An 11,898-nucleotide genomic window follows, 5' to 3' on the forward strand; every position below is an offset into this window, starting at 1 on the left:
TAGTTCTTTAGTGGAATGAATTATTATTGATGGAATTAAGTTATGTGTTCGGGGCGAACACGGGAAGCTTAATTTCATCGGGAGACCAAAACCAATTCCTCCTCTCGGTCCCTATCGTAGCCTCTTGTATATAGAGATTTATACCCACCACATACCGACCTTCTTACCCAACCTATAGGGGTCGGCCAAGCTAAGCTTGAAGCTCAAGCTTAGGGCTGGCCAAGCCTAAAGGTTGAGCCTTAAGGTGGTCGGCCAATAGCTTGGAGCCCAAGCTTAGGTGGCCGGCCACATCATATTAAAAAGGGATTTTTATTAAAATTATTTCTTATGTGGATATCATGATTTTAAAAGAGAGTTTGAAATTTAAAATTTTCCTTTTATAGCTTTCTACAAAAGATTAAGAAAAGGTTTGAAATCTTTCCTTATTTGTAGATTGAAAGGTAGATTTTAATTTTAAGAAAACTTTCCTTTTTAACCATGATCATAATTTAAAAGAGAGTTTTAAAAATTAAATATTCTCTTTTATTAGTTTCTACAAAAAGATTAAGAAAAGATTTGATATCTTTCCTTATTTGTAGATTAAAAAGAGATTTTAATTTTTTAGAGATAACTTTCCTTTTTGGAAATTATCCACATGTTTAAAAGAAATATTTTAATTTATAAAATTTCCTTTTTATAACCCACCATGAAGGGAAAAATTATTGGAGAAATTTTTTATAAATTTCCGGAAACAAATTAGGAAGTTTTAATTTTTGTTTTAATTAAAACTCTCCTTGTTTTGGGGAAAGGAGTGGTCGGCCATGTAATTGAAAAAGGAATTGATTTTAAATCAATTAAAATTTATTTTTCATGGCAAAGGAATTAAGGAAGTTTTTATTAAAATTTCCTTATTTGCCAAGACCAAGGAATATAAAAGAGGGGGTAGAGGTGCCTTCATGTCTTACAACTCTATTCTTTTCTTCCTCTCTTTTTCTCCTTGGTGTGGCCGGCCCTTAGAGGTTCTCCCTCTCCTCTTCTCTTATTCTCTAATGGCCGATTTTATCCCCTCTTGGAGCTCTTGATGGTGGCCGGTTAAAGCTAGGAGAAGAAGGAGAGAAAGGAGGTTTTGTTTCTTGCATCCCTTGGAGCTTGGTGGTGGTGGTCGGACCTCTACTTCTCATGGAGAATTCTTGGTGGCCGAATCTAGCTTGGAGAAGAAGGATCTTGGTAGTTCTCATCTCAGAAGATCGTTTCCCACACAACGTCCGAGATAAGAAGAGGAATACGGTAGAAGATCAAGAGGTTATTTTGTTTACAAAGAAAGGTATAACTAGTAATTGTTTTCCGCATCATACTAGTTTTCTTTGTATAGTTATTAATGGAAATACCAAACACAAGAGGCATATGATTCTAGAGTTTTCGAAATAGTTTTTTCGAGTTTGTGTTTTCTTCTTTTTCGAATTTGTTATTCGATTGTTCTTTTTGGTTAACCTAGAGTTATTTAAGGAAATAAATATTAGCTTTCCTTAAAAGGCTTTGCCTAGGCGGTGGTGGTTGCTCCCATATTCAAGAAGGCCATGTGCCTCGCCATGCAGTCCTGGAAGCCAATTTTGAAAATTAATATTTATGGAATTAATAATTTAGGTAGATTTGAATCAATAGTGTTAAGTTCCGTTTGCGATTCAAATCTAAACCATTAAGAACAGATAAGTTAAATTTGGAATCAATGATGTTAAGTTCCATCTGCGATTCCTAATTTAACTTCTAAAGAACACAATAGGTTATTTAAGGAAAGGTTAGACACTTGTACAAAAAAAATTTTGTACAGTGGAACCGGTACGATTTTCTTAGGACTAACCACAGCCCCAGTATCAAATAATACAGTAGCATGCTGGCTAAATATAAATATCTGACCTGTGATAACCGTAGAAGCATTTGCCATGTCTTCCTTGGTGAGAGAGAAAATCCTGACATTTGTCGTAACTGGCGGGGCTTCCAATCTCCCTTGGCTTATCTGAGTACCTTCTATCGCAGCTTGCATCTGGTGTAGTTGTGAGAGAGCACCCTTGTTCTGAATATACTGCCGAGGAGGTGCCTGAACCTGGGTAGGGCAGTCTCTGGCTCTATGTCCTTCCAGTCCACAGTTGAAGCACCTATTTGTGCCCTTGTGGCACATCCCGAGATGCTTCTTTCCACATGTAGTAGACTGAGGGTACGTGGGTTGTTTGTTTGCTGGACCGCCCTTAGAGTTGTTCCATTGCTTTCTCTTACCACTGTGATTTCCTTTCCAGCTAGCTTTGGTACTTTGAGGTTTCTGTCCTCCTGACTGGGCTTGACTCTTGCCCTCGTTCAGCGCCTTCAGGTAGTGTTCGGTGATTAGGGCACTGCTGAACAGCTCTTCTGCGGTCTACGGTCTATTAACCCCGCTTGCCACATTCAGAGCTATTTCGGGCCGAAGCATCTTCAGCATGAGTCTGACCTTTTCTCTTTCGGTACTGACCAACTCTGGGCATAGGCGCGCGAGTCGGTTGAATCTTTTCATAGCTTCATTAACTGATAGGTCACCTTGTCGGAACTTGGTGAACTCGTCGTAGTGCTTGTTTGTCACATGCATATGGAAGAATTCTTCGAAAAATTCAGCTTCAAAGTCCATCCATCTCATTTGGTTCACTTGCCTCCTTGCTTTAACCCTGTCCCACCACATTCTGGCATCTCCCGAAAGGCATAACGATACACACTTGACCTTTTCATGTTCGGGCCAGTCCAGTAGTTCTGCTATACTTTCCACAGTCTCAAACCAGGCCTGGGCGTCCCATGGTTCACAAGTACCGGAGAAATTTTCCGGCTTTAGTCTCTGCCACTGAATTAGATACGCCTCTTGTCGAACTACTGGGGCTGGGCCTATCGGTGGCACTGGTGCAGTTGTAGGTACGACTGGCGCAGTTGTAGGTACGACTGGCATCTGATTCTGGTTCATTGGTGGGGTGGTAGGGTTCCCTTGCTGATTCATCAGAGCATTAATCACTTGCTGTTGTTCTGCAACCTGATGCTGGAGTTCAGTAACTACATGCATCAGATCAGGTGGGGGTACTGCCTCATCGACTCTGTTATTGCGTCTTCTAGCCATGCTTATCTTCATCAATGACAACAAGGCTAGCATAAGATTATTATCATTTTAACCTACATTCATGCATACTTAAGCTAAAGCATTCCTTATCATACATAAAAGAAATAGAGAAGGCATACAAGTTCTTACTTGGAGCAGCAGGATGGAGGCATGATGTGTGTGTAGTAGAAAGGCAAACCTGGCTCTGATACCAAACTGTAACGCCCGCCCTTCCCCTACAGATAGTAAGGGCGGCGCTACGCGAACATACATGCATGTGTGATCATTGCAGCGGAAGAATTCTTAAATTTTTAAAACATACATAGAGAACAATATAATCATGTAGACATATTAAACATGTGAGCATGCTTAGCATTCATATGTGTAACTTAATTTAATATTTAATCACTGAACCTAACATAGAATTCAAGAAGAGTTTAGTTACCTTAACATTCAAGCATAATAAAAAAAAAGGTTCTAAGCAATTCTTTAACTAAACCAATTGCCTACTAGTTCAAGATTCATGGAAATAATAAAAAGAGATAGTAAAAGAACAACCATTAAAAGCATTAAGTAGAAAACAAATTAACATGCAAAACTTAGAACATGCATAAGTCTTGAAACACAAAACAGATCTCTTCCACCATGCCACTGCCACACACATCCTTTGCCCCTCCTGCTGCTCCCTTTAGTTTAGCCATCCTTTACCCTTTTCTGCAGTACAAGGAAAAGTAAATCTATAAGCACATAGACTTAGTAAGTTCCTTTCCTACTCATAAAAACATACATCATGAAATTGATATAAAGTAATGACATCTTCATCTAATCAACACATAGATTTAACATTTTGCATGATAGCATAAAGTAGTGTCATACTAATTTCGTAAATCATAAACATAGCATACGAGAGCATAAGCATAAAGTCGTAGCATGTTCATTTAGGCATCATAGACATATCACAAGAGAGCATTTTCATGAAGCATAATAAACAAATAGCATGAAATAAGTATATGCAAAAATGTTCTTTTGAAAACATATATCATATAGGTACTTAAATATAAATCTCAACATGAGGACCCGACATTGTGCCACATATATGAATTACGCGCATCCTTAAATAAATCCGAGGTAGCTAATCCCGAACCGACTAGAGAACTAGGCCCGTGCTTCGACCTAGGGGTGACGTAGGAGCCCATCTCCTGGACCATGCTTAGGGTCCGGTACAAGCCATACAAAAGTAAAATAGCATATCATGTTCCTTGTCACATCATAGAGAGTGCTCTTAATCCCAACTTATAGGGAAGCAACTCTTAGGCATTTCATCATACATAAGCCTTGCATAAGCATAACATGGTGACATAAGGTTCACATATCACATAGCATATCATAGAGAGTCATTATCATGCATAGTTGGGGTTTTGAACTTTCTACAAACCCTAATTCCATGTCTTGGCTGAAACCTATAAGGCATGATTCTAGGTTTCTTTTTGTTAGTTAGAACCCTAGAGTCAATCATTTGATGATTGTATGGACTCATGTATATCATATTCATGTATATATATTAAGGCATTTGGTTTTTGGTTATTATGCTTATTTGTATTAGTGCCAGATAAAATAAGTATAGTAACGTCCTAGAGTAGAAGGTTCATACCTATATCAATCGATTAGTTGAATCGATAGTGAGATGATATAGGGAACACTACTCTAAATCATTCCTAGTCGAGTATTAGCATTCAGGGACAATGTTAATGCAATAAGACTAGCATGTAGGTCAGCTCGATGACTTGATCTCATAAGTCATGGATATAGAGATATCATGCTGACACATGGGTATACATTGGAGAATGTATACTGAATGACCCGCCATGAGAAAGTATCATGGATCATTATATGAGTGTCATATATTTTCTCATGTGGCTATTAGTATGACTATTAGTCCTTAGACCTGAAGTCACCATGGATCCCTACATAAGAAGTTATGTACTTTGGTTTCGTCAAACGTCACCCGTAACAGGGTGGACTATAAAGGCGATTACTAGGTATGTAATAAATTATGCAGAGGGATGTGAGTGATGTAGATGGGATCTATCCCTCCCATATGACGGGAGCGACATCAATATTCTTGATAGAGTTAGACCACGAAGTGCATGGCCATGCCCAAATGAGTCAACATGAGATGTTGAGCTCATTTGATCGAGTGAGTCTACTTGGAGTTCAAGATTTAGATTGATTAGAGGATGACATGGTCTATGCCTCACATTGATCAATCTAGATGTCAAGGATAGAAGGACATTTAACATATTTTGTGAGGAGTCACAATTGGTAGTCACAAGGTGATGTCGGATCTCGACATTCTTGTAACTTGGGTAGTAATGATGTGTTGCTAGATATCGCTGATTACTTATGCTCCTAAATGGGTTTAGGGCATTGCCAACGTTACAAGAACCTATAGGGTCACACACTAAGGACAATTAGATGGAGATTTGGTTCATATGATGAACCAAGAGGATTAGATTCATTTGATGAATCATATTGGATTAAGAGTAATCCAAATTGGGCTAATTGAGTTGGACTCAAGTTGATTCATGTATTCAATGAGTCTAATTTAGATTATGACTCATTAAATCAACTTAATTTAATGAATTAGATTCATTATATTAAGTTGGCTTGAATCATATGGTTGGATTAGATCAACCATGAGAGAGATTTGATCAAGTTTGACTTGATTTGAGAGGAAGAGAAAAAGTCATGTTTGACTTGACTTTTTGCCACATCACTAGTGAGTTGGCAAGATGTGGACCAATAGGATTGCTCCACATCATCAATGTGTGCCACCTCATGGAGGTTACAAGCCTCCATAGCATTTAATGTGGTCGGCCCACATTAAATGAGGAGGTTACACTTGTTGCCATGTCATTTAGTGAGGTGGCAAGATGTGGACCAATAGTGTTGATCCACATCATCCTAGAGTGTCACCTCATGGGGGTTACAACTCTTAATGGTCTCCACATTATTTGGAATTAATGTGGGGGTTACACCTCCTAGAGTGGCCGGCCACTTGATGGCTAAGGGGTTTTTTGAATTTCCTCTCATTGATTCATTCACTCTTCTTCTCCCTTGGGTGCTCTCTCTTCTCCTTCTCCCATTCCTTGGCCGAACACTCCATTGGTGCTAGCACACCTTGTGTTTTGGTCATCTCCTTCTACTTGTGTCCGTGTGGATACATATAGAGGTTGTCTACTTTGACAACTAGAGATCCGGCGACATCTTGGACAAGCGGGAACGTAAAGGGCTTCGCTACAAGGGTAATGATCTTAACTTTAGTGTAGATCTAAAGTTTTTACAAACTCGTACAAGAAAAAGGTTTTTCGATAATTTTGTTTACGAATCTTTGCACGAGATCCATGGCTTTGGGTGACTCGGGGTTTCGTACAAGAAAAGGTTTTTCGAGAATTGTGTCAAAGACTTGTACGAGTTCGTTTGTATTTTTATGAAAAATATACCTTCTGTGATTTTCTGAAAAAAATTGAGTTTTTAGAGTTTTTATGAGTAATTTTTCCGTAGAAGCGAAGCACAAGTGTCTCGGCACTTGTAGGCTTCGGCTACCGGAAAGTTTTATTTTAAATGGCTTCGTTTTTGTCCCAAATCCGTTTGGGACAGTGGGGTCGGGTGCCATTAGATCGCAAAGGAGCAACTCACGATGGTTAGATCGTGGGTAGGGGCATTGCCCCTAACCCCGCAAGGGAATTTGCTTCGCGATTGCACCCGAAATCGCTAAAAATGAACCCGTCGGGAAGATTTTTCCGAAACGGCAATGTCTCGACCCAAATCGTTTTGGGACAGCGGGTTTAGGCGCTGTTGGATCACAAAGGAACCCTCGCGATGGTTAGATCGCGGGTAGGGGCGCTGCCCCTGGCCGCGATTGCGCCCGAAACCGCTAAACGGGACCGCCGGGATTACTCATAAAAATTGTAAAAATTATTTTTAAAATTACAGAAAAATTATGAAAAATAGATAATTTTGAATTATATATTAATTTGTGATAGTAATGGCCCAAAATACCCAATAAGATTGGATTTGTGTTGTAATTCATAATACGGCCTGCGTGCCGTCATATGATTGTGTGTGCTGTATTTTAATTTTTTATTTTTCCACGGCCTGCGCGTCGTGCCTTTCTCTTATTCTAGTTGTAAATTAGATTTAGACTCGAATGTAATTCGAGTTTCAAATTGTAATGTACAAATTGGAGCGGTGGAGGGTCCACACGAGACGGAGTTCCGAGGCGGGCACGAGCAACACAAGGTGGTCAAAGGGAGGAGCTTGGAGAAGCTGTTGACCCTAGGTTGACCATTCGATCTTCTCATTGGCTTGAGAAGATCGTAGTAGGGACATGACTAAATCACAAATAGATTAATTAATTAATTGTTATGTATCTGATGCATGTTTAATAATTAATTAATTAATTAGTGCCTTAACGATTAGATTAGATCTAAGTCGTGCACATGATGCACCCTTGCGATTAGATTAGATCTAAGTCATGCACAAGATGCATCCTTCTCGATTAGATCTAGATCGAACCAACTCTAAATGTCTAACCGTGCCGTGATACCTATCACTACCTCGATCACATGTATTGTTGAATCTGCCAAAGTAGAGCAATACATATTATCTTGGTAGGGTACGGAGGGACAATCTTGGTCCCGCCTATCAACGCATGGGTGAATACAAACTCAATTAGATTGAGTATTCCTAGTTACTCGGTTAGATCGAGTCAACTATAGGCATTCTTCCAATAGTTGGAAAGGTAGGACAAAATCACGTTTATATTAACTCTCGGGCATATTAGCCAAAGCTAACTCGAGTTTTAATATAAATGCGGATATTGATTCAATAAACAAGAGTTGCATAGAGATGTAATTGGTAATCATTATCTACCGATCATACTAAGCCTTGGGCGTATTAGCCAAAGCTACCTCAAGGGTTAGTATGATGTGGATCTTGTCCCACAAGAATTATAGAATTCAGTGGGAGCATCATTTAATTAAAGGCCTAATTAAATGATTTTTAAAGAATATGATATTTATTTCTGCAAATTTTCTGTTGTAGATAACCATGACGTCGAACACGAATTCCTTCTCCCTGCGATCTGTCCTTGAGAAGGACAAGCTCAACGGAGCGAATTTCCTGGACTGGTACAGGAACTTGAGAATAGTTCTCACTCGAACGTGACGCTCGAGCGCCCATTTCGAGGCTCCTCCACCGCCACGCTGAAGTGACCGGGATGCTTACAAGAAGCATCAAGATGACGCATTAGATGTGTCCTGTCTAATGCTCGCGACCATGAACTCTGAGCTTTAGAAGCAACACGAGTTGATGGGCGCTTACGATATGGTTGAGCATCTTCGCCAACTATATCAGGGACAAGCGAGGCATGAGAGATTTGAGATCTCTAAGGCACTGTTTCAGTGCAAGATGTCAGACGGGGCTCCTGTAGGTCCTTATGTACTCAAGATGATTGGGTACATAGAGAACCTACAAAGACTGGGGTTCCTACTTGGCCAAGAGCTGATCTTGCAGTCCTTGCCGGATAGCTATAGTCAATTCGTTCTCAACTATAACATGAACGAGATTGACAAGCCACTACCCGAGCTACTTAGTATGTTACGAACTGCAGAGATTAACCTTAAGAAGGTTAAGCCCATTCTGATGGTCTAGAAGCACAAGGGCAAGGGCAAGCCCAAAGGTAAGGGAAAGTCCCAAACCAAGGGAAAAGGCAAGGCACTGAAGCCTAAAGGAGGGGTCGCCAAGGATGCTACCTGCTTCCACTGCGGTCAGACCGGGCACTGGAAGAGGAACTGCAAGGTATACTTGGAGGATCTTAAGAAGAAGCGAAGTGAGACTTCCACTTCAGGTATATATGTTATAGAAGTCAATCTCTCTATTTCTACATCATGGGTATTAGATACTGGATGTGCTTCTCACATTTGTACTGGTGTGCATGCGCTGAGAAATAGCAGAGCATTGGCAAAGGGCGAGGTGGACCTACGAGTAGGCAATGGAGCACGGGTTGCTACTGTTGCTGTAGGACTTATCAGCTATCTCTGCCCTCTGGGCTTGTACTAGATTTAGATGATTGTTGTTATGTGTCTGCTCTTACTAAGAACATAGTTTCAGTTTCTTGTTTAGACAAGAAAGGATACTCTTTTATAATAAAAGACAAATGTTGTTCTATTTATTTAAAAGATATGTTCTATTGTAGTGCACCACTAATAAACGGACTCTATATTCTAGACCTTGAGAGCTCTATCTATAACATTAGTACCAAGAGGTTCAAGTCAAATGACATGAATCAAACCTACCTCTGGCACTGTCGCTTAGGTCATATAAATTACAAGCGCTTATCCCAGCTCCATAAGGATGGTTTGCTGGACTCATTTGATTTAGAATCATATGAGATATGCGAGTCATGCCTACGAGGCAAGATGACCAAGACTCCCTTTAGTGGGCACAGCGATAGAGCGACTGATCTGTTAGGACTCATACATAGTGATGTATGTGACCCTTTCAATGTCGCTGCTAGAGGCGGTTATAGGTACTTCATCACGTTTACTGATGACTTCAGTAGATACGGTTATGTGTACTTGATGACACATAAGTCCGAATCCTTTGAAAAGTTCAAAGAATTCAAGAATGAAGTACAGAACTAGCTTGGCAAGAGTATTAAAATACTTCGATCAGATCGAGGTGGTGAATACTTAAGCCATGAGTTTCGTGACTACCTAGCTGAGTGTGGGATTCTATCCCAACTCACTCCTCCTGGAACACCACAGTGGAATGGTGTATCCGAAAGGAGAAATCGTACCCTATTAGATATGGTACGATCTATGATGAGTCACACAGATCTTCCGACATATATATGGGGATAAGCTCTAGACACGACAGCTTTCATTCTCAACCGAGTTCCATCCATGGCCGTGATAAAGACACCATATAGGATATGGACTGGGAGAGAAGCTCAGGTGTCTTTCATGAGGATTTGGGGCTGAGAGGCTTACGTACGACGTCAAGTCTCAGACAAATTAGGACCCAAATTCGACAAGTGCTATTTCATTCGATATCCCAAGGAAACTAAGGGATATTACTTCTACATTCCTAGTCAGCACAAGGTAGTTGTGGCAAAGACTAGGGTCTTTCTAGAAAGGGACTTTGTTTCTAGAAAGACTAGTGGGAGCGCGTTCGATCTTGAAGAAGTTCAAAATGCGAACAATAGCACTAATGCCTCGATGGAAATTGAACTAGAACCACAAAGTGTTGTGGATGATGTTGTTCCACAAAGAGTTGAGGAACAACAACCAGTTCAAGTAGACATACCTCTTCGCAGGTCTTATAGGGTACGTCGTCAGCCTGAGAGATACTCATTTCTCTTGTCTGACCATGATGACATTGTGTTCATAGAGGATGAGCCCACCACCTATCAGGAAGCTGTGATGAGACCAGTTTCGAGAAATGGCTAGAGGCCATTCTCGGAGCTGGAATCTTTGATTCGATGATGCGATCAAACAGTTTGGTTTCATCAAGAACGAAGATGAGCCTTGTGTCTACAATAAGGTTATAGAAAACATAGTTGTCTTCCTCATATTGTATGTGGATGACATACTACTCATTGGGAAGGACATCCCTATGCTTCAGTCTGTCAAGACCTGGCTTGGGAGTTGCATCTCAATGAAGGACTTAGGTGAGGCATCCCGCATTCTTGGGATACAGATCTATAGAGATAGATCTAAGAGATTGCTTGGCCTAAGTCAGAGTACATACATTGATGAGGTACTCCTACGGTTTGCCATGCAGAACTCCAAGAAGGGATTTCTGCCGATGTCACATGGTGTGAGTCTTTCGAAGACTCAAGGTCCCTCTTCTAGAGAGGAGAGAGACCGCATGGATCAGATCCTTTATGCCTCAGTCATAGGATCGATCATGTACGCCATGCTATGTACTCGACCTGATGTCTCGTATGCTTTGAGCATTACTAGCAGATACCAGTCAGATCTAGGTGAAAGTCACTGGATAGCGGTCAAGAATATTCTTAAGTACTTAAGAAGGACTAAAGAATATTTCTTGATATATGGAGGCAATGATAAGTTAGCTGTAAAGGGTTATAGTGATGCTAGCTTCCAGACCGATCAGGATGATTAAAGATCACAGTCGAGGTTCGTGTTTTGCTTGAATGGTAGTGCTATGAGCTGGCAGAGTTCACAGCAATTCTACAACGTTTCCATTTCATTCGAGAGATTATCGATAGAGGAGATGTGAAGATTTGCAGAGTACCTACATAGGCTAACATCGCAGATCACTTGACCAAGGCTTTGGCACAGAGGAAGCATGATGGTCACACTAGGTCATTAGGCCTTAGAGCCTATACTGATTGGCACTAGTGCTAGTGGGAGATTGTTAGTTAGAGCCCTAGAGCCAATCATTTGATGATTGTATGGACTCATGTATATCATATTCATGTATATATATTAAGGCATTTGGTTTTTGGTTATTATGCTTATTTGTATTAGTGTTAGATAATATAAGTATAGTAACGTCCTAGAGTAGAAGGTTCATACCTATATAAATCGATTAGTTGAATCGATAATGAGATGATATAGGGAACACTACTCTAAATCATTCCTAGTCGAGTATTAACATTCAGGGACAATGTTAATGCAATAAGACTAGCATGTAGGTCAGCTCGATGACTTGATCTCATAAGTCATGGATATAGAGATATCATGCTGACACATGGGTATACATTGGAGAATGTATACTGA

The sequence above is a fragment of the Zingiber officinale genome, chromosome 7B (genome assembly GCF_018446385.1).
Source record: "Zingiber officinale cultivar Zhangliang chromosome 7B, Zo_v1.1, whole genome shotgun sequence".
In the NCBI taxonomy this organism is placed as follows: Eukaryota; Viridiplantae; Streptophyta; class Magnoliopsida; order Zingiberales; family Zingiberaceae; genus Zingiber; species Zingiber officinale.